The 19,557-nt window shown below is 47.6% G+C and overlaps 1 protein-coding gene across 1 annotated transcript in view; it reads right to left on the bottom strand.

Moving 5' to 3' along the window:
* The window catches only part of LOC126523642 (uncharacterized), a 265,996-nt gene that overhangs the window by 164,478 nt on the left and 81,961 nt on the right, over positions 1 to 19,557 (bottom strand). The window lies entirely within an intron of this gene.

Below are 19,557 nucleotides of genomic sequence, written 5' to 3'. Positions count from 1 at the left end.
AAATCATAGCATTCGCACTATTAAGTGCAATCCACACATGTCATACATGCATCTGCTAGAACCCCGTCATTTTCATAAAACGCCACGCTGGAATACGTTTCTGCCACATTTATTCTACGTAAGCATGGTTTGTTCTGAAATACTGGCCTAATATCCGTACATCTACTGCAACATGTCAAACCTCCCTTCCACGTGCAGGCTGATAAGCGTGATCAAGTCAAAAAGAGTACAATACTCGATTTCTATTGGCACTAGGCAGCGGATACCATGAGCATCAAGGGTAAGATGTTTCTCGATTGTACCTTGCAGCACGTCTCAGAGAAATACAGCATCCCAGCGATCAAGGGAGAACACATGCTCAATAATTTCCTTCTTCCCACAGAAAAAAAAAGAAAAAATCATTTCGACACACTGCACGAAAGTTCTTATTTACTCCATCCGCGGTTTACTGACAACGTTCCGGAACGAGTTTGCTCAGGAACTGGTTCCTCGATCTGCGTAACAACCGCAGCTACATCATGCAGCAGAATCGATCGAAACTCCTCACACCCGTCGCCCTCTCCAACTCTCTCTCGAGACACTTTTGATACCTTAGACATTGGCAAGAAACGAGTTCTTCAACAATCTTAAATAGCGCATTCTCGAACCGAGTGCGAATCGAATAACAGAGTATTTCAAACAACCAGCATACCTCTAGTGATATTCTTGTATATATACACCAAAATGCTATCATCATGCAACGAGCGCAGGGAAGTCCGAAGTCGGAACGCATTTAAATGGAAGTCAGTCGAACGTGCGGAAGACGAAGGCCTCTTTCAGTCGCGAACGTGGCAAGCGTGCAGCGAATACGTAAGGCGAGACACGCTTCGTATGTTGACTGGCAGTTTAGGGTGCTTTCGGCAACGATAACAGCGTCGTCTATATAGACGGGATAGTAAAACGGCATTTCGCTCGCTGGCGAACTGAGCACAGCGCTTCTTTCTTTCTTCGTTGATTTATTTAAGACAAAACTCAAATTGTCTTATAGGAGGACACGGCTAAAGGCAGACGTCTGCCTGACTATTTAATACGGCCCCCGACATTCAGTGAAACTGCAGCGCCCGCAAACGGAATTGGCCCGCACACAAACAGCCTTCTGCAAAGCGTGCGCAACATGTCGCAGACGGCAAAAGACGTCTGGAGAGGGGAAGAGAAGGCAACAAGAGTCCCGACGAATCGCCTAACGCGTATCGATTAGTGTCCCGCCTCTGAGCGTAGTTCCGCGGCTAAACGCCATCACGTCGCAGTGTTTGGAAGACGAACGACTCTATATACACACGCGATACTGCGCGCCTGTTTGTTACGACTTCGTATACATCCGAACATTTGCTCGCGATGGCGAGTTGTACGGACAGTAAACACGCTGTTCCGTCAGGCAAAATCTCTTAGGTGATCCTTCCAGAAGGCAAAAAATAATATTTTAATGGACGAGGCGACACACAAACGATGGGACGGCAGGTCGATCTGGAAAACAGCCTCTGGACAAAAAAGAAAAGAAAACAGACCAAGAACGACATTGCATTGCTGGCAATAAACGACTACCGATCGCTACCATTAAAGGTCATGTATTCATGTCAGGCGTAAACAGGTCCCTGCACAGAAATATATCCAGTGTGCGCGAGTGTACGACAGTTTGGCTTGAGAAGGCGCTGTGATGCGGATGGTAGAAATAAAGTGCGTCAGCTTAAGCGTCATTCGACCCTAAAATACCTTGTTAAGCACTTGTTTACTGCATCAGAACTTCGCGAGAGAAAAACACTATGGCCGACTGCAGCCCTAAACGATAGCTAAGATGCGTTATTCTTTTCTAGTACATAGCGCACAAAGTTGTGGACAAAACGGACAGAAGTTGTTCGCCCCTGTTTCAAGATCGCTTCGTTGCGTACAGGCATAAATGCAAAATCAACAGATCGCTAATCGAAAGCGCAGCAATAGATAAGCTTGGCCAAGGGTCTGTTATAGCCCTCCTTAAGGGTTTCCTTATCGAGCAAAGAACTGATTTTCTCGCCGGTTGTTGCTTTGCGCACGCTTGGTATTTTTTCTAGAATATATAAATATGACCCTCGTTTCAACTGACGAACTTAAGGCCCATATCACTGACATCCTGCGTCGGTAAACTCATGGAACATGTGGTTCTCACACGTCTCACGAGATACATGGATGATGGAGGACTTTACCCACATACCATGGTTGGATTTCGACCAAAGTTATCGACGCAGGATATTATGCTCAAACTAAAACATCAGATCATAGATGCGGGAGAGAAAAGTCTAGACACTAAGGCAATACTAGGTCTCGATCTAACTAAGGCCTTTGACACCGTCACGCACAAGGCCATACTACAAAATCTCCAAAAGCTGGATGTAGGACGTAAAACATACGCGTACATCAAAGACTTCTTGACAGATCATACCGCAAAGATTTCAATTCGAGAATCCAAATCGGACGCGCTCAAGCTAGGTAATAGGGGTACCCCGCAGGGTTCAGTCCTATCTCCCTTTCTATTCAACGTGGCAATGATCGGTCTTCCTGCGAGAGTCGAAAAGATAGAAGGACTCGGACACAGCCTCTACGCGGACGACATCACCCTTTGGGTGGTGGATGGAAGCGATGGGCATGTGGAAGAGATCCTTCAAACGGCAGTAAACACGGTGGAAGACTACATCAAAGACAAGGGACTGAGATGCTCCTCCCAAAAATCCGAACTTCTGTTCTATAAGCCCACATGCCGGGGTCGAAAAAGCATTAGGGAAAGGCCGGGCATTGTGGTCACAGTAGAAGGCACCACGATACCGATAGTGGAGAGCCTGAGAATACTGGGACTCCGCATATCCGAAAACGGCCACAACGGAGAAACCATTAGACTACTTGACAATAGTGTTCAACAAACAATCAGACTAATAAAGCGGATATCCAACAGGCACTATGGCATGAAAGAGCACAATCTCATCCGATTAATAGAAACATTCGTAATCAGTCGTATTGTATATGTGGTTCCTTACCTCAAGCTCTACGCTGCGGAGAAAGCCAAGATAGACTGCATTATTAGAAGGGCGTATAAGCAAGCCTTGGGACTTCCGGCAAATACGTCAAAAAAGAAATTCTTGGCGCTCGGCGTGCACAACACATTAGACGAACTTATTGAGGCCCAGAGAGTAGCGCAGTATGAAAGGCTTACGCAGAGTTTGACGGGGAGACACATCTTAGATGACATCGGAATAACCTACGAAGCACAGCACGGAGTGCGGAGAGACATCCCAAGGACAATAAGGGAATATCTATCAATACCCCCAATCCCCAGAAATATGCACCCGGAGTTTCACCAAGATCGAAGAAACGCACGAGCGAGAGCTCTCCACAAAAGATTCCGTAGTGTCAGGGACGTGGTCTATGTGGACGCGGCGGAGTACGCAAATGGACAGAGTATGTCGATAGTTGCTACGAGTCTAGAGGGTGACTGCAGAGTTAGTGGGACGGTAAAAACATGGAAGGCAGAGGTGGCGGAGGAAGCTGCCTTAGCACTGGCAATAGCCTCCACGGAAGCTAACATCGTAGTAAGCGACTGCAAGACAGCCGTCAAGAACTATGCAAAAGAAAGAATCTCGCCGGAAGCACTGAGAATTTTAAACAACTTTCGTGAAGATCGCGACATTCACATTATATGGGCACCCGCACATTCCTCCCTTCCCGGGAACGAAATAGCGCACAACCTGGCTCGAGAACTGACAGGCCGAGCAGGTGACACGCAACAAATACTGGGAACGGAGAGAGACCGGATGACCAGCTTTAACGAGATCACCAAACACTATAAATTGGGAAGGCCTATTTGCCCCCGGCACACTCCTCGTTAAATAGACGGCAAGCGACGGCATGGCGCCTCTTACAAACAGGTACATATCCGAACCCGGTGGCCTACCACCGCTACTATCCGGACCTTTACACGGATAGATGTAGATTCTGTGAAGAAAGGGCGGACCTACAACATATGGTTTGGGCTTGTCCTCGTACACCCATACAGAATAAAATAATTAAGACCAGAGAGCAGTGGGAGACCGCGTTGCTCAGCTGTGCACCGGAAGACCAACTCAAGGCAATCCAGCAGGCCGAAGATGCCGCCGGGGCCCAAGGGCTCGAGGCCGTCATTTAGGTAGAGGCCTAGGTCTCAAATCTGCTGTACACAAATAAAGTTTATTCCTCCTCCTCCTCGTTTCCGTAACCATTGTTGAAATTGACGCCTCTGTGTGCATCTCGACTTCCGTCCCAACTTTCTGCGCTAAGCACTGGAAACGATGACGTAGCAACAATGCCGTAAATGAACCATTACATTGCGCTCCACCCCCTATAGGCGAAGCAAATGACGACATGCGCCGGCAACCGTCCGCGGCCGCAGACAGGCACACTCATTTCAGAATGTTGTTGTTGATTTTTTTAAGCTCGATATCTGCTCGAGAAAACGAGTCGCGAATCAAAATTCACAGCGCTGCGTTACACTGCATTATGAAATGCGGCACAGCTGGCTTGACCCCGCTGAACTCCTCGGTGTAGGCTTCAAGCAGACAAATTTATGACCTAACACGTATCAAGTTACATATGTGCCGTACGAGCTAGGGAAAAGAAATAAGTACAGAGAAAAGTAAGCGAGGAGAGCTTCGCAGCAGCACGTAGAGATACAAGCGCGAAAAATAGAACGATCGCCGCTGGAAAAGGGAATGAGGCTAACCAGTGAGCTAAACGTACGTGCCAGACACACAAAGATGCGCGAGATAAGAGGTTAGAGAACCATGACCATTTGATAGCGACACTACTACGGTACGACGGTGACATAAAATTTATAGAGCGGGGAGGTAAGGTCAGTGCATGTGCAGCGACTCGACTCATTCCGACGGGGCAGCGTGGAACGTTCGCATTCACGACATGACAGTACAGGCTGAGCGCCTGCAACTGTAGCTGGTTGTTAAGGGATCGTGGTCGTATAGCGCGCGGCTGTGCGGCAAACGACCTCCCTGCAGTAGCGACGAAATGAATACGTTGCAGGGAAGAGCCTCATTGCGGTTGGCCGCGGTATTCCCTCGACAGACGTTGAATTTGTAGCGCGCCTCATACCACGTTGGATCGCCAGGGCAGCACCGCTGTCGAGACCTTGCCTGTCATGCTATGGACTCGCTGAGAACAAATTTGAAATCTCGAGCGATATTTGATTGCTGGGTTTTAGTGGCGCAGGGCCATCCATTACGGTCAATGACCTGCATCGCTATGATGATCCGAATCGCGAGGTCCAAAAAAGCGAGCGCATGTTAAAGGAAAGACTGATTACACTAAAAATATTGGGTGTAAACGCGGTACGCAGTTAAAAGAAATTGCCTTGTTGACACCGTTGAAACTCAACGAAAAGAATCCTCTGTAATGCAGTGCTAGAATGCGATGCGTGGAAGACTTACGAATAAATCTAAAAGTTCGTTAAAATATGCTATGCATGTTTAGTGTCGAGAACACGACCATGCCTGGGCAGAGAGGCTATATACCAGAATATCCAGAAACAAGCAGGCCCCCATCCTCCTCGTGGTTTTGTCGCGCAGACGAAAGAGAGAGAAAAGGATGCATAGAAAGGCAGAAAGGAGAAAGGGTTAAGGGTGATAAAAAGAGAGTGGAAGGGGAGAGAGAGAGAAAGAAAGAGAGACGAGCATGAACAAACCACGTATACTACAGAACGGGCGGCGTCATTAAAAGTCTATCGTTTAGCCCCGTAGACCGCAGGGCCCTTAATAATGCGACTAAGGCCTTCAGCGTAGACAGAAAAGCACGTTATACCACGGCACTCCGTTCATACACCGCACGGCAGCGCGTACAGATGCGCAAACAGCTCGTACTTTCTATTACTCAAACTTACTCAAAGAGAAAAAAAAGTGCAGCCGGTCCCTGCAGCGCGGCCATAATCGGTCGAGATCCGGGGCACACGGCGTGGCTCCATTGGAAGCGACTGCGACAGCATGTCGCTGACGATCACGTTCGTTACCCCGCAACGCTCGCTCTTGCCGTTTCCGTAACGAAAGGTAATGTGTGTTCAACACAGCTGTTTAAACGACGGCGGAAATGCCTCGGCCAGCAGACGCTTCACAGCAGCACAGATGTCGTTAGAATACAGCCAAGACACTACAGCGTCTCTTATCTCCCCACAAGCAGTCGAAGGAGCGGCCCGCTTTCACGGTACTTCTATGCGGTATACGACTCTTTCGTCCCTTCGTCGTAAGCGCGCAAAGCACAGGAAACGCTATCCTCAAAAGCAGCTTTACAGGCGCGTTATCACGCATACTGTATCGCTGAGAAGACATAACGCATAGAGAAACCCGGCCCCAGCCGTTGCTTTCGGAATGAACCGATCGAAGCGCGCAGTCACCATTAATTAATCGATTAACGCGAAGCGAACTGGCCCTCCCTTGCTTCAACTCACGCCACGTTTTTCCTCTCTCTCTCCCCCTCATGTAGCGCGGGTTTGCATGCGGCGGAAGACGAGGCGCGGCTCAAAACGAAAGAAACGTTGCATTTTTTAAACGCGTAATCAAGTGTGCGTGTCGTGTTGCCCAGCAATCGCGCGAGCGCGCAATTAAGAAACCGCCCACTCTAAGCCGCGCTAGAGGAGTAAACGCAGACAATGTTATAGCGATCTATACAAGCGTGAAAGAAGACACGCGCCTTGTACCAGTCCAAAAGCACTTAAATTTCCTATGACTGGTTTCTTTTAATGTTGTTTACTTGTTCGTTTGTTCATTTTAAGAAAAATACCTTCAGTGCTTGCGTAACCCGAAAGCCTATAAACGTCTTCGAGGGACCATTTGCTGCACCGGAGAGAAAGTGTTGGGATTGTTGCGAAAATCGAAGGGCCTCAGCTGCTAAAGTGTGTGTGGGGGGGGGAGGGGGCGACAAAAAGAAGGTTTCTTGTTGCCTCTGCTTCATATGTAATTCGACCACATATGTTCGAGAGTGCTCATCTGAATATACAGACGTAGGCGTAGAGTTTTATGTTATTCCACAGGATCAGAATACAAATGAGGCCGCGGGGTTTCTCGAAGCCTTTATGCTCATCGTAGTGCTTGCCGCATGGGCTTCGTTTCTCGCACGAAATCAGGCAACGCAGTGATACGGTTTTTTTTTTTTCTTTTCTATACGACCAACGCGCTAAAGGAGTTCCTCTCGCTTAACTGTTACATCCTGATTTAGGAGAGTACAATAAGTTTATCACAGTATCAAGGCACGAAGAATCTCAATGACAGTTTGTTGCTATAGGAACACTGGATAGATCTCATGCACTGCGATCGTTCAGCTACCACAGGAGTCATGATGAATACATGGATGTCTCTAATATCTTCGTGCATATGGCTTCACACGTTCCTGCGACGTTATTTATTACCTTTTATCTTGGTAAATTTCCCGGCACTAACGGTTTTCTAAACACCGCAAGGCAAGTAGTCTCTGCGCATATGCCGAATCATTGCGAATTGTGGCATTTCTCATGCAATATATCGTCGAAAATGATATACTTGCAAAGTAACAAAAAGAAGGAAAAAGTCGTTTGAAGCCAGATGGGCAGCTTTTACGGCAAATTCATGTACTTACTAAGCACCGTTCCCATGCTGGAGCAAACCGACGTGCCTGCAACTGCCTTAAACACCATCGCCAGAAGCAATTGCCTTTAGTAATTTTTTTGCGAGCAAACTCTGTCCCCTGTCTGTCCGCGTTTTTTTCCTCATGCGCTCCTGTCGTTTGCGTGCGCTTTACATTTCACAAGGAAGTGAAACTAACCCCCGGATATTCGGAAACGCACCTTAGCCTAAATAAAGCCCGCGCTTGACTTGGATTTAGATGACGCGTGGCGTGAGCATGCCCAAGACGCGCGTTGTGTTTCGTTCGGCGCGTTCACGTCAAGCGTTATGCCGACCAAGTCGGGCTTGGGCTCGTCCAAGTTAAGGCGCGTTTCTGAATATCCGGGGGTTATATAGGTTCATTCGACTCAGCCTGCAACCACGCGCTGCCTCGATGAGACACACGAAACCACACGCAGGCGCTGCGCCACTTGGAACGCAATGTTGCGACGCGGTGCAGTGTCGCGCAAGTGCGTCACGAGTCTCAACGCGCCGTCGCGCGTCGCGAGACCTGCAAGGACGGAGCGCATCTATAGGATTGTCTGCGACAATGCGTCGGTGCAACTTCTATACGTGACGTCACCAACAAGGAGCGATGCTGCCGTCACGATCGGCAAAAGAGCTGGTCATGCTCACCTCGCAGCATAAAAGATTAGTCTGTCTCTCTCTCTCTATTGCTCTCTCTCTCTATTGCTCTCTCTCTCTATTGCTCTCTCTCTCTCTCTCTCACACACACACACAGAGGGAGAGAGAGAGAGAAGCAAAAATATATTCCGAGATGAGGTCAAGAAAATTAGCATTAGCACCCTGTATGTTGTACATAATGCTAATTATGTAATTAGGCGGAATACAAAAATTTCGTATCTCCAATAGACGGCGAACAAAATTACCATGCCTCTGCCCAGCTACGTCGCATTTGCATATTTTAAAATATTGGTGCATTATAGTTGGGACACCCTGCATATACAGTATGTATGTATGTATGTATGTATGTATGTATGTATGTATGTATGTATGTATGTATGTATGTATGTATGTATGTATGTATGTATGTATGTATGTATGTATGTATGTCTACAAACCCACGTCTTCCCATTACACGTGCGATGCTTTTTCCGTTTCAGCTACGGCGGCGACGTTCTCGCATGCACTTTCTGGGGTGCTAACCCTGGGAGTGTTACCCAGGGCCACCACTGACAATCCTTTCTGCCGCAGGCGTCACGAGTACGTGATCCATAAATAAATACCCCAGAAAGTGAATGAGAAAACGGCGTCGGGGCAGCTCATTTGGTAAGAGCATCGCACACGTAATGCGAAGACGTGGGTTCGTTTCCCACCTGCAGCCAGTTGTTTTCACGCACTTTCATTTCCATTAATTCATCATTTCTTTAATTCAGATAGCAAGTACAAATAATTTCCCATATGTTGTCCTTGGTGTCTTCGTTTGTGGGCTTCTTAGGATATGATTAAAAAAAATCGGGTCCCTCGGTTGCTTTACATGATTATATATATATATATATATATATATATATATATATATATATATATATATATATATATATATATAATTAAGACAGGAGGCCCAAGCTGTGGTTTCTAACCTTATGATCTACTTGTGTATATTTCCGTTATGAATGACTTCTGTTCTGTCACTAATAATACAGATCGATTCGCTGACTGAATCCTCCCACTCGAAGCATTTCCTCAACTTGGCCAAGTTCAGCAAACCGCCGCCCCTCGACTGAGAAAGACGCTACCATTCTTCAAGAATTGCCGTTGAGTGTCAACGAAGAGAGAGCAGTTACCACTTCTGACCACGACCGGCGCTGCTATCCGTTTCCCCGAGCCGAGGTCCACGGCAGAGTGGAGGAACGTTCTGGAATACATCGGGTTATCAGGCAGATCTTTCTTCAGCCCCGTCATCCCGAGAAAGTGCATGTCTAAATGAACTAATGAAAAAATAACGGAAGAAGAATACCTTAGGCTGTAACCCGATATCCAAACTAATCTAATATCAAGTTATCAAGTTTGATTCTAAACACTTCGGTTTGACGATATTCGAGAATGTCAAATGTTCGCGGATACCTTTTAATACAGAAGTCTTCGTAAGTAATGGACGACAAGATTCAAATGCGCAATTTCAGGCCGAAGATAGGTCCTCTAGAGGTTGCATGCACGGATAATTCGAAAGAGCACGCTAGCTTCACTCTGCACCGCTTGCGAATGAGAGTCCGTGCTATAGATAGCCCAGCATTGAGAGCAATTAAGGCCGTCCGCGTTGACCGAAAATGCCCGTAATTCGTTGAGGAACGGCACGGGAGAGCTGCGACGTATAACTTGTTGCCCTAATCTCTTTTCGAGCACATACATAGACGCGCAATTTTCTTACAGAAAAAAAAAGAAAGAAACAACGGCGAATGTCAGCGATTGAACTCCATACGAGAAGCCGAAATAAGCAGACGCACAGTGCGCCTTTTCCATCGCGGCAGACGGCTTAGTAACTGGGCGTTTCGATTTCTCGATTAGGTCGGCGGCATGGCGCTAATGATCCAAGCCCTTTTTTTAACTCGGCCCGAGATCACAGAGAATGCCTAAATGGCTATAGACGGAATAATATTTTCCTCGACCGTCAGAATTAAAAGACGTGTGTGGTAGAGAGAGAGAGAGCCTTGATTGACAAAACAAAGATGGCGCCAACGGTCTACAGGCCATTACACTGCACGTAATGCTGTAAAATACTGTACACAGTCCCAATTTTAGACGCGGCAGAACAAAGCTTTTTTTCCGCAAATAATACCACCCGGGCACGGAGACTTTCACCAGCTCTTACTCAATGGCATGTAATTAACAAGCCGCTAGTGTGACGCTTGACCGAGGAGTAAATGTACAGCCATATTGGACGCAAATTAGTGAAATGGTAAGTCGCAAGGTGTTTTAAACATTTGATTTCATCAAATACGGCAGATATTTGTTAAAATCTGAATGTACAATTCATTGTCAGCATACATGAATTATAACGAACACTGTAAAGAAACGACAGCATATGCCGGTTCTTGAACGAGACACCCACCCACACACCCACACACTGTTACGTTTCGCCTACGACGCGCGGTATAGCTGGCGCGGATGCAACGGACGCCGGGGCTTCGTTCAAAGCGGCGGACATTTTGGCCCGTTCGATGCCGCCGCAACGCCTCCCCGCCAAGCGCGTCCAGGTGTGTTTCAATGCCACGTGTCTTCGTGTGTGCGTGTGTGTGTGTGTGCATGTTGGTGCCCACGCTTGTCAAAGCGCGGCAGCCGGGGAGGAGAGCTCCCCAAGTGTGAAGCGAGGAGGTCTGACCGGCGCCGGCCCGGCGGATGCGTCACTACACTCGTCCCAACGTGTCTCTCAGCGTGTCCGTGCCCCGCAGTCACGTGGCCTCATCCCGAGACGTTCCTCCTTCCCCTCAACTGCGAGAGTATAAAAGCAGCTGCCCCCGGACGCCAAGAGAGAGGCTCCGATTTCTTCTGTTGAGTAACGTGCTCTCCCATCTGTCCACTTCAGTCGACCTCACCGGCCGCTCTTTTGCGATGCTAGAATAAACAAGTTGTTCTGTTAGCAGTCGACTCATGCTTTGCCAGGACCTTCGGATGCTTCCAGTTGTGCCCCAGGCCGCCAGGCCAACGCTACCCTTGGGGCTTGCGACCCAGTTGCAACAACTCGTGCCAGCGGTCCGATTGCAACAACGGGCGTCAGCGCTGAGGTTCCAACAGCTGGTTGTCAGCGGTCAGATCGCGACAACGGAGGCCAGCAGCGAAGATATGCGGTTGACTGTATGCTGAGCAGCACAACGACCATCCGGGAGCAGTGCAACGAGCCCTGTGTGATGACTGGTTGCCTGCAGCGGAACGACTGCGCTGAATTCTTGGCTGCGAGGTTTGGTGAGTGCGGGACTTTCTTCTACTGAGTTTTGCCAGGCTTTTGTTAGTGTCAGAAACAGAGCTGGTAATTGTGGTTGTCGTTGCTGCCGGGTTAGTTTGCGGCAAGACAATAGTAGGCAGTAGAGAAAGCAGCATTCAAAGCAGCCATGGATTTGAAGTCGTCGCGCAAACCGAAATTGCTGGAGCTTGCAAGAGAGTTGGGTCTGGATGTCTCAGACAAACTCAGAAAACCACAACTGCTGAGGGCTATTCTTGAGTTAGAAGCTGAGGATGACGAGCTGTCGGAATGCCTTGAGACCATTGAGGAGAGAGAGACGGCAAAAAGACAGGAGCGCGAACGTAAAGAACAGAAAGAGAAAGAAAAAGAAGAGCGCGACCACGCTTTGGAAATGAAGCGTCTCGAGGTAGAGATGGAACGCGCTCGTAATGGAAGTCAGGCACACGGTGCAGGAGAACGAGTATCGTTCAAAATGACTGACCTGATGCGGCCGTTTAAGCTTGGAGAGGACATTGGTTTGTTCGTGGTTAACTTTGAGCGAACATGCGAGAAGCAGGGGTTCTCTCGGGAAACGTGGCCACAGCGCTTGCTCACTTTGTTACCCGGCGAGGCGGCCGACGTAGTCGCTCGCTTGAAGAGAGAGGAGGCAGAGGATTTCGACAAAGTGAAATCGAGTCTGCTAAAAAAGTACAGGCTGTCAGCGGAGGCGTTCCGTCGGAAGCTTCGGGAAAATGAGAAAGGCAAAAGTGAGTCATATACAGAGTTTGCCTACAGGCTAATGTCAAACATGCAGAAGTGGCTCAAAGAAGAGAAAGCGTTTGGTGACCACGAGAAAGTTCTGCAGTGTTTCGGGCTGGAACAGTTTTATAGTCGGTTACCTGAGAACGTGCGGTACTGGGTCTTGGATAGGCCAGACGTTAGTACAGTGGCTAAAGCCGCTGAGCTAGCCGAGGAGCTTGTGACGCGTCGTGCTCGCGGAGCTAAGGACGGTCAAAAGGGTGAATTTGGCTCCAAGTTTGAGAGGCCGAAGTTCACGCCCATGAGAAAGCGGTTCGAGACGAGGCAAGCGCGCGTGTGTTATACGTGCCAGAAGCCGGGTCACTTTTCGGCGCAGTGTCCGACCGAACCTAAGGAGACGGCGGCAGCCGAACGCAGAAAACGGTTCGAGATGAGGCAAGCGCGCGTGTGTTATATGTGTCAGAAGCCGGGTCACTTTTCGGCGCAGTGTCAGGAAACAAAAACAAAAGTCGTGTTTTTGTCATTATGCAGCACTGACGAGAACATGAAGCTTCTCGAGCCTTACATGCGAGACCTCCTCGTGAACGGGAAAGAGTGCCGAGTGCTTCGCGATTCCGCAGCTATACAATGGATGTAGTTCACCCCTCTTACGTAGAACCCGATATGTTCACGGGCGAGTGTGCATGGATCAAGCAAGCCGTGGAAGCTCATAGCGTGTGTCTGCCCGTAGCAAAAGTGCTTATTGAAGGACCTTTCGGAGCGCTTGAGACGGAGGCCGCAGTGTCATCTATGCTGCCCCCCCAGTACCCGTACCTATTTTCGAACAGGTCCGATCACCTCCTGCGCGAGAAGGGGCTTTTGTTTGGTGAGGCTAGCGTTCAGGCCTTAACCAGATCGAAGGTTCGGGAGCTCGCTGCAAAGGCGGTAGTTGCGGGGCCGACGTTGTCGAACGATGAGAAAGGGTCAGAGGCGCAGCAAGCTGATATTCAGAGCACGCCCGAACTGAATAAAATTGAGCCTGTAGCGTTAAAGGCACCAGATACTGGAGAGGAAATGCCCGACACGGGAAAGTTAGAAGAGCTATCTGCAGATTTGCTCATCGCGCCTACGTCAGATGGACTCAATAGGTTGCTAAAAGTCAGCCGGTCGGCTTTGATAGCCGAGCAAAAAAAGGATGCCAGCCTAGAAAACATCCGCTACAATGTCAAGGAAGGTATCGACAAGAAAAATGCTCGTTTTGTGGAAAGTCCTGTACCGGAAGTATCTAGACCGCAGGGGAGTGGAGTTCGATCAGCTGATCGTGCCTCAGTGCTACCGTCAGGATCTGTTGCGCTTGTCGCATGGGGGTTCGTGGTCCGGACACCTAGGAGTTAAGAAAACTAAGGACCGTCTCTTGCAAGAGTACTATTGGCCAGGGTGTTTTCGGGACGCAGACCACTTTGTGAGGACATGTGACACCTGTCAGCGGGTGGGCAAACCAGGGGACAAATCGAGGGCGCCGTTGAAGTTGGTACCTATCATTACGGAACCTTTTAGACGGCTCGTTATTGATACAGTGGGACCTCTGCCGGTAACAACCACGGGGTACAGACACATTTTGACTGTGATCTGCCCAGCGACAAAGTTCCCTGAAGCAGTACCGCTTAAGGAACTCAGCTCAGTTGAGATAGTCAATGCACTACTGTCCATATTTGCGCGAGTTGGTTTTCCTGCGGAAATCCAGTCAGATCAGGGCACGGTGTTTACGAGCGCTTTGACGACAGCCTTTCTCGAAAGGTGCGGGGTAAAGCTGTTACACAGCTCAGTGTACCACCCACAGTCGAATTCCGTTGAGAAGCTCCACTCCGTCATGAAGCGCGTGTTGAGAGCATTGTGTTTTGCACAACAAACTGACTGGGAGCTGTGTCTGCCTGGGGTGATGTTTGCATTGAGGACCGCGCCGCATGCGGCTACGGGGTTTTCGCCAGCTGAGCTAGTGTACGGTCGCTCGCTGCGATCTCCGCTTCGCATGCTTCGAGACGGATCACTGCCCTCTCCAATGGCTGCAGACCATCTCTTCCACAAATGGCCGCCTCCTGCGCTGGAGCCTCGCTTTGCAACAATATTCCTTTAAGGTGCGTTACAAAAAGGGGAGTCTCAACGGTAACGCCGATGGCTTAAGTCGAAGCCCCTAACGTAAGAATCAGCCTCAAAGTTATTCGTTACTGATGTTTTTCTTCCTGAGGCAGGATTTTTAACATATTGCTTTTGTGTAGTGTTTCAAAGTGATGACGTGCTTTCTAGTGCAATTTTCCAATTTGTGGACGCGTTCTGAGTGCTGCTAGACTACTGTAAGGAACTAGGCAGTGGTATAAAAGGGGAAAGAGCCTGGCAGGACTTGGTGAGGGTTGTGTCGTGCTTGCTGACTGAGCGGTTGAGTTTCGGCGTAGTTCTAACGCTTGCTGGGAACGAGAGAAAAATGGCAACTCTCCCGAAGTCACTTTGCAGTGTCCTGTGTGAACTTGAACGAGAGAACGAGGCCTTCTCTGTGCGCTGCGCTCAAGAAACGCCGAAGGACGCCCGACTTCGGTTATGAGCATCATCGAGCGACATCCCTCCGGACAGCGGATGCAGTCCCTAAGCATTTTAAGCGAACGGTAGCTCGACACCGAATTCAATCTCAAGGCGTGGCTCGGCTGGTTCACGCAGAGCACGCTGCGCCGTGGCACCGCACACGACATGCGCGTTGATTTGTGTGCGCGCCTTGCGTGCAGACAAATCAACGTGCAAACAAGACGATCGAAGCATGTCACGTTGTGTACTGTGAACTGATGCTCGAAGTGAGATTGTGCGTTTGGGCCTTCCATCTATGTGAGTAAGGGGGGAGGGGAGGGGCTAGCTGTTACACGAAAGGTTAGAGGATACGAAGCGTATTCCAGATATGTGCAACGGAGTGGACGCATTAGATTTTTTTTTTAGAAACCTATATGTATATGTAGTATTTAATGGGTATATTAATAGGTATAATAGGTAATTCATAGGTATATGTAGCATCAGCGTGACAAAAGATTCGAAGGACGGTGAAAGACAACGCGGGCTCTGCCTCCGAGTGAATTCTTTATCGGGAGAGCCTCCAGTACACATCGGGTAACGAAACGCGCGCGCGAGAACGAGCAAAGGCATACACACAGCTTGTCAATCTCCCATAAAAAGTAGCAATCACGGGAAATGATTGCCGTTCTGCTCATATACTGGCGCATACATTTTTTATTACCATTTTATGTACCTCGATGGCTTGACGCGCATGTCTGTTCCCGCTGCAGTACGAATTTTCGTTTTCGTTTTCTTTTCTTTATTCCCCCAGAACACAGACACGCACCCACACTGGCTACAGTGTACTCAGCGAGGAAGCGCCAAGGCGGGTTTTTCGCTCAACGAACTGCCATGCTCACACCCGCCGCAGAAACCTAGTGGCCATGGCGTTGCGCAGCTTAGCTCGAGGTCACGGGTTCGATGCCGGCCGCATTTCGATGGGGCCAAAACGCAAAAAAAAAAGGCTCATACGCTTAGGTTTCGGTGACCGTTAAAGAGCCCCAGGTGGGCAAAATTAATCCCAATAACTTCGGCGTGCCTCACAGTAAGGTCGCATGGTTCGGGCACGTAAAACCCCTCAAAGTTTAGTTTAACATCAGTTTAGCCTCTGTGTTCACTTAAACCGTCCTTTACTCACTTCTGTTTTACCGAAATTTAACAACTCGCCCAGGTCACAAAAACCTCAAAGTTTAATTTAAAATCAGTTTAGCCTCCGTGTTCACTTAAACCGTCCTTTACGCACTTCTTACTGTTTGACCGAAATTTAACAACTCGCCCAGGTCTCAAAAACCTAAAAGCTTAATTTAAAATCAGTTTAGCCTCCGTGTTCACTTAAACCGTCCCTTACGCACTTTTTACTGTTTTACCGAAATTTAACGACTCGCCCAGGTCACGAAAACCTCAAAGTTTAATTTAAAATCAGTTTAGCCTCCGTGTTCACTTAAACCGTCCCTTACGCACATCTGCACGTTAAAGAACCCCAGGTGGTCAAAATTTCCGGAGTCCGCCACTACGGCGTGCCTCATAACCAGAAAGTGGTTTTGGCACGTAAAACCACATAATTTAATTTTTACGCACATCTTACTGTTTTATCGAAATTTAACAAGTCGCCCAGGTCTCAAAAACCTAAAAGTTTAATTTAATATCAGTTTAGCCTCCGTGTTCACTTAAACCGTCCTTTACGCACTTCTCACTGTTTTACCGAAATTTAACAACTCACCCAGGTCTCAAAAACCTCAAAGCTTAATTTAATATCAGTTTAGCCTCCGTGTTCACTTAAACCGTCCCTTACGCACTTCTTACTGTTTTACCGAAATTTAACAACTCGCCCAGGTCTCAAAAACCTCAAAGCTTAATTTAATATCAGTTTAGCCTCCGTGTTCACTTAAACCGTCCCTTACGCACTTCTTACTGTTTTACCGAAATTTAACAACTCGCCCAGGTCTCAAAAACCTCAAAGCTTAATCTAATATCAGTTTAGCCTCCGTGTTCACTTAAACCGTCCCTTACGCACTTCTTACTGTTTTACCGAAATTTAACAACTCGCCCATGTCTCAAAAACCTCAAAGCTTAATTTAATATCAGTTTAGCCTCCGTGTTCACTTAAACCGTCCCTTACGCACTTCTTACTGTTTTACCGAAATTTAACAACTCGCCCAGGTCTCAAAAACCTCAAAGCTTAATTTAATATCAGTTTAGCCTCCGTGTTCACTTAAACCGTCCCTTACGCACTTCTTACTGTTTTACCGAAATTTAACAACTCGCCCAGGTCTCAAAAACCTCAAAGCTTAATTTAATATCAGTTTAGCCTCCGTGTTCACTTAAACCGTCCTTTACGCACTTCTCACTGTTTTACCGAAATTTAACAACTCGCCCAGGTCTCAAAAACCTCAAAGCTTAATTTAATATCAGTTTAGCCTCCGTGTTCACTTAAACCGTCCCTTACGCACTTCTTACTGTTTTACCGAAATTTAACAACTCGCCCAGCTCTCAAAAACCTCAAAGCTTAATTTAATATCAGTTTAGCCTCCGTGTTCACTTAAACCGTCCCTTACGCACTTCTTACTGTTTTACCGAAATTTAACAACTCGCCCAGGTCTCAAAAACCTCAAAGCTTAATTTAATATCAGTTTAGCCTCCGTGTTCACTTAAACCGTCCCTTACGCACTTCTTACTGTTTTACCGAAATTTAACAACTCGCCCAGGTCTCAAAAACCTCAAAGCTTAATTTAATATCAGTTTAGCCTCCGTGTTCACTTAAACCGTCCCTTACGCACTTCTTACTGTTTTACCGAAATTTAACAACTCGCCCAGGTCTCAAAAACCTCAAAGCTTAATTTAATATCAGTTTAGCCTCCGTGTTCACTTAAACCGTCCTTTACGCACTTCTTACTGTTTTACCGAAATTTAACAACTCGCCCAGGTCTCAAAAACCTCAAAGCTTAATTTAATATCAGTTTAGCCTTCCTGTTCACTTAAACCGTCCCTTACGCACTTCTTACTGTTTTACCGAAATTTAACAACTCACCCAGGTCTCAAAAACCTCAAAGCTTAATTTAATATCAGTTTAGCCTCCGTGTTCACTTAAACCGTCCCTTACGCACTTCTTACTGTTTTACCGAAATTTAACAACTCGCCCAGGTCTCAAAAACCTCAAAGCTTAATTTAATATCAGTTTAGCCTCCGTGTTCACTTAAACCGTCCCTTACGCACTTCTTACTGTTTTACCGAAATTTAACAACTCGCCCAGGTCTCAAAAACCTCAAAGCTTAATTTAATATCAGTTTAGCCTCCGTGTTCACTTAAACCGTCCTTTACGCACTTCTTACTGTTTTACCGAAATTTAACAACTCGCCCAGGTCTCAAAAACCTCAAAGCTTAATTTAATATCAGTTTAGCCTCCGTGTTCACTTAAACCGTCCCTTACGCACTTCTTACTGTTTTACCGAAATTTAACAACTCACCCAGGTCTCAAAAACCTCAAAGCTTAATTTAATATCAGTTTAGCCTCCGTGTTCACTTAAACCGTCCCTTACGCACTTCTTACTGTTTTACCGAAATTTAACAACTCGCCCAGGTCTGAATTCTTCTCCGTTAGGTAATTTCAACTTCAATTTTTTTACCGCCATCCGTTTTAGGAAGAGCCCAGCTATAGGAGCAGGGCGTCATGTTCTGATATGCGCAGTATATTGCGTGCGGACGGCCTTCCTGACGAGTGCGCCACAACATACGACGGCTTCGACCAAATGGTACCTGGCGATTAACTGTACTCCGCTCGACGCGCACTGCGAGAGAAGGCACCTCCGAACGCCCTTTACTAAAGCGCTGCCTCCCGTGGCTTTCTTTCTTTGTATACACTTGGTAATAATAACCGGCGTTGATTTTCTCATGTTTACGTTCATGGCGATGGTTGTTCCCGGTATGTACCATTCTTTGTAAGTTCCCTCTTGCACCCACTCCTCATATGTAGGTTGCAGTACGTGTGACAACAAAATGTACATAAAAAAGGAAACTTGCTGCGGGGTGCTGTGGTTTCCCACCCCGCATTCTGAGAACTAAGTAATCTCGGTTTTCGCTGGCTCAGCAGCCGTCAATGTACATACCGTATAATATAATGCACCCAGTGCTGGCTTACGTACACTCAAAGCGAGCACGAAACAGAAGTTCCGTAAACTGAGAGAACACAGGCCACATTGTAATGTTGCATTTCCCTAAAGTTGGTGCGAAACGTAAACGATGCTTGCGTGCGCTACCAGCCTCAATTCAAACCCAAACAAGTCAAGAACGGCTAGAACGCGCTGTTGCTTTTGCATGCTCGCTTGCATTACCCCCTCACGGTGACTTAATTCACGTTCCAAAACGTGCTAAATTTGGAAATACGCCGTGCCTAGAAACTGGCTACAGAGCCAACGTAAGTCACGCTTCCGTGTAACTTACACGTAAAAGGTCCCCTGATCAGCGTTTCACAATCCCCTGTTGTCGTTTCAGTTCGTGCTGACAGTGCGTGGACTCGTGCCGCAGGGAAACAAAGGGGCTCATCTTCAAGTTAGACGGCCGAATGTACGAACGTTCGGCATCTGTAAAACAGAATTTGTTTTCTTTTTACTTTCGTAGTGCGGGCAGTGTATTAGGATATATTACTAAGCTGCCAGA

The sequence above is a fragment of the Dermacentor andersoni genome, chromosome 6 (genome assembly GCF_023375885.2).
Source record: "Dermacentor andersoni chromosome 6, qqDerAnde1_hic_scaffold, whole genome shotgun sequence".
Taxonomy (NCBI): domain Eukaryota; kingdom Metazoa; phylum Arthropoda; class Arachnida; order Ixodida; family Ixodidae; genus Dermacentor; species Dermacentor andersoni.
Note: the sequence above shows the minus strand (reverse complement) of the source record. Positions and strands in the feature narration are given on the sequence as shown.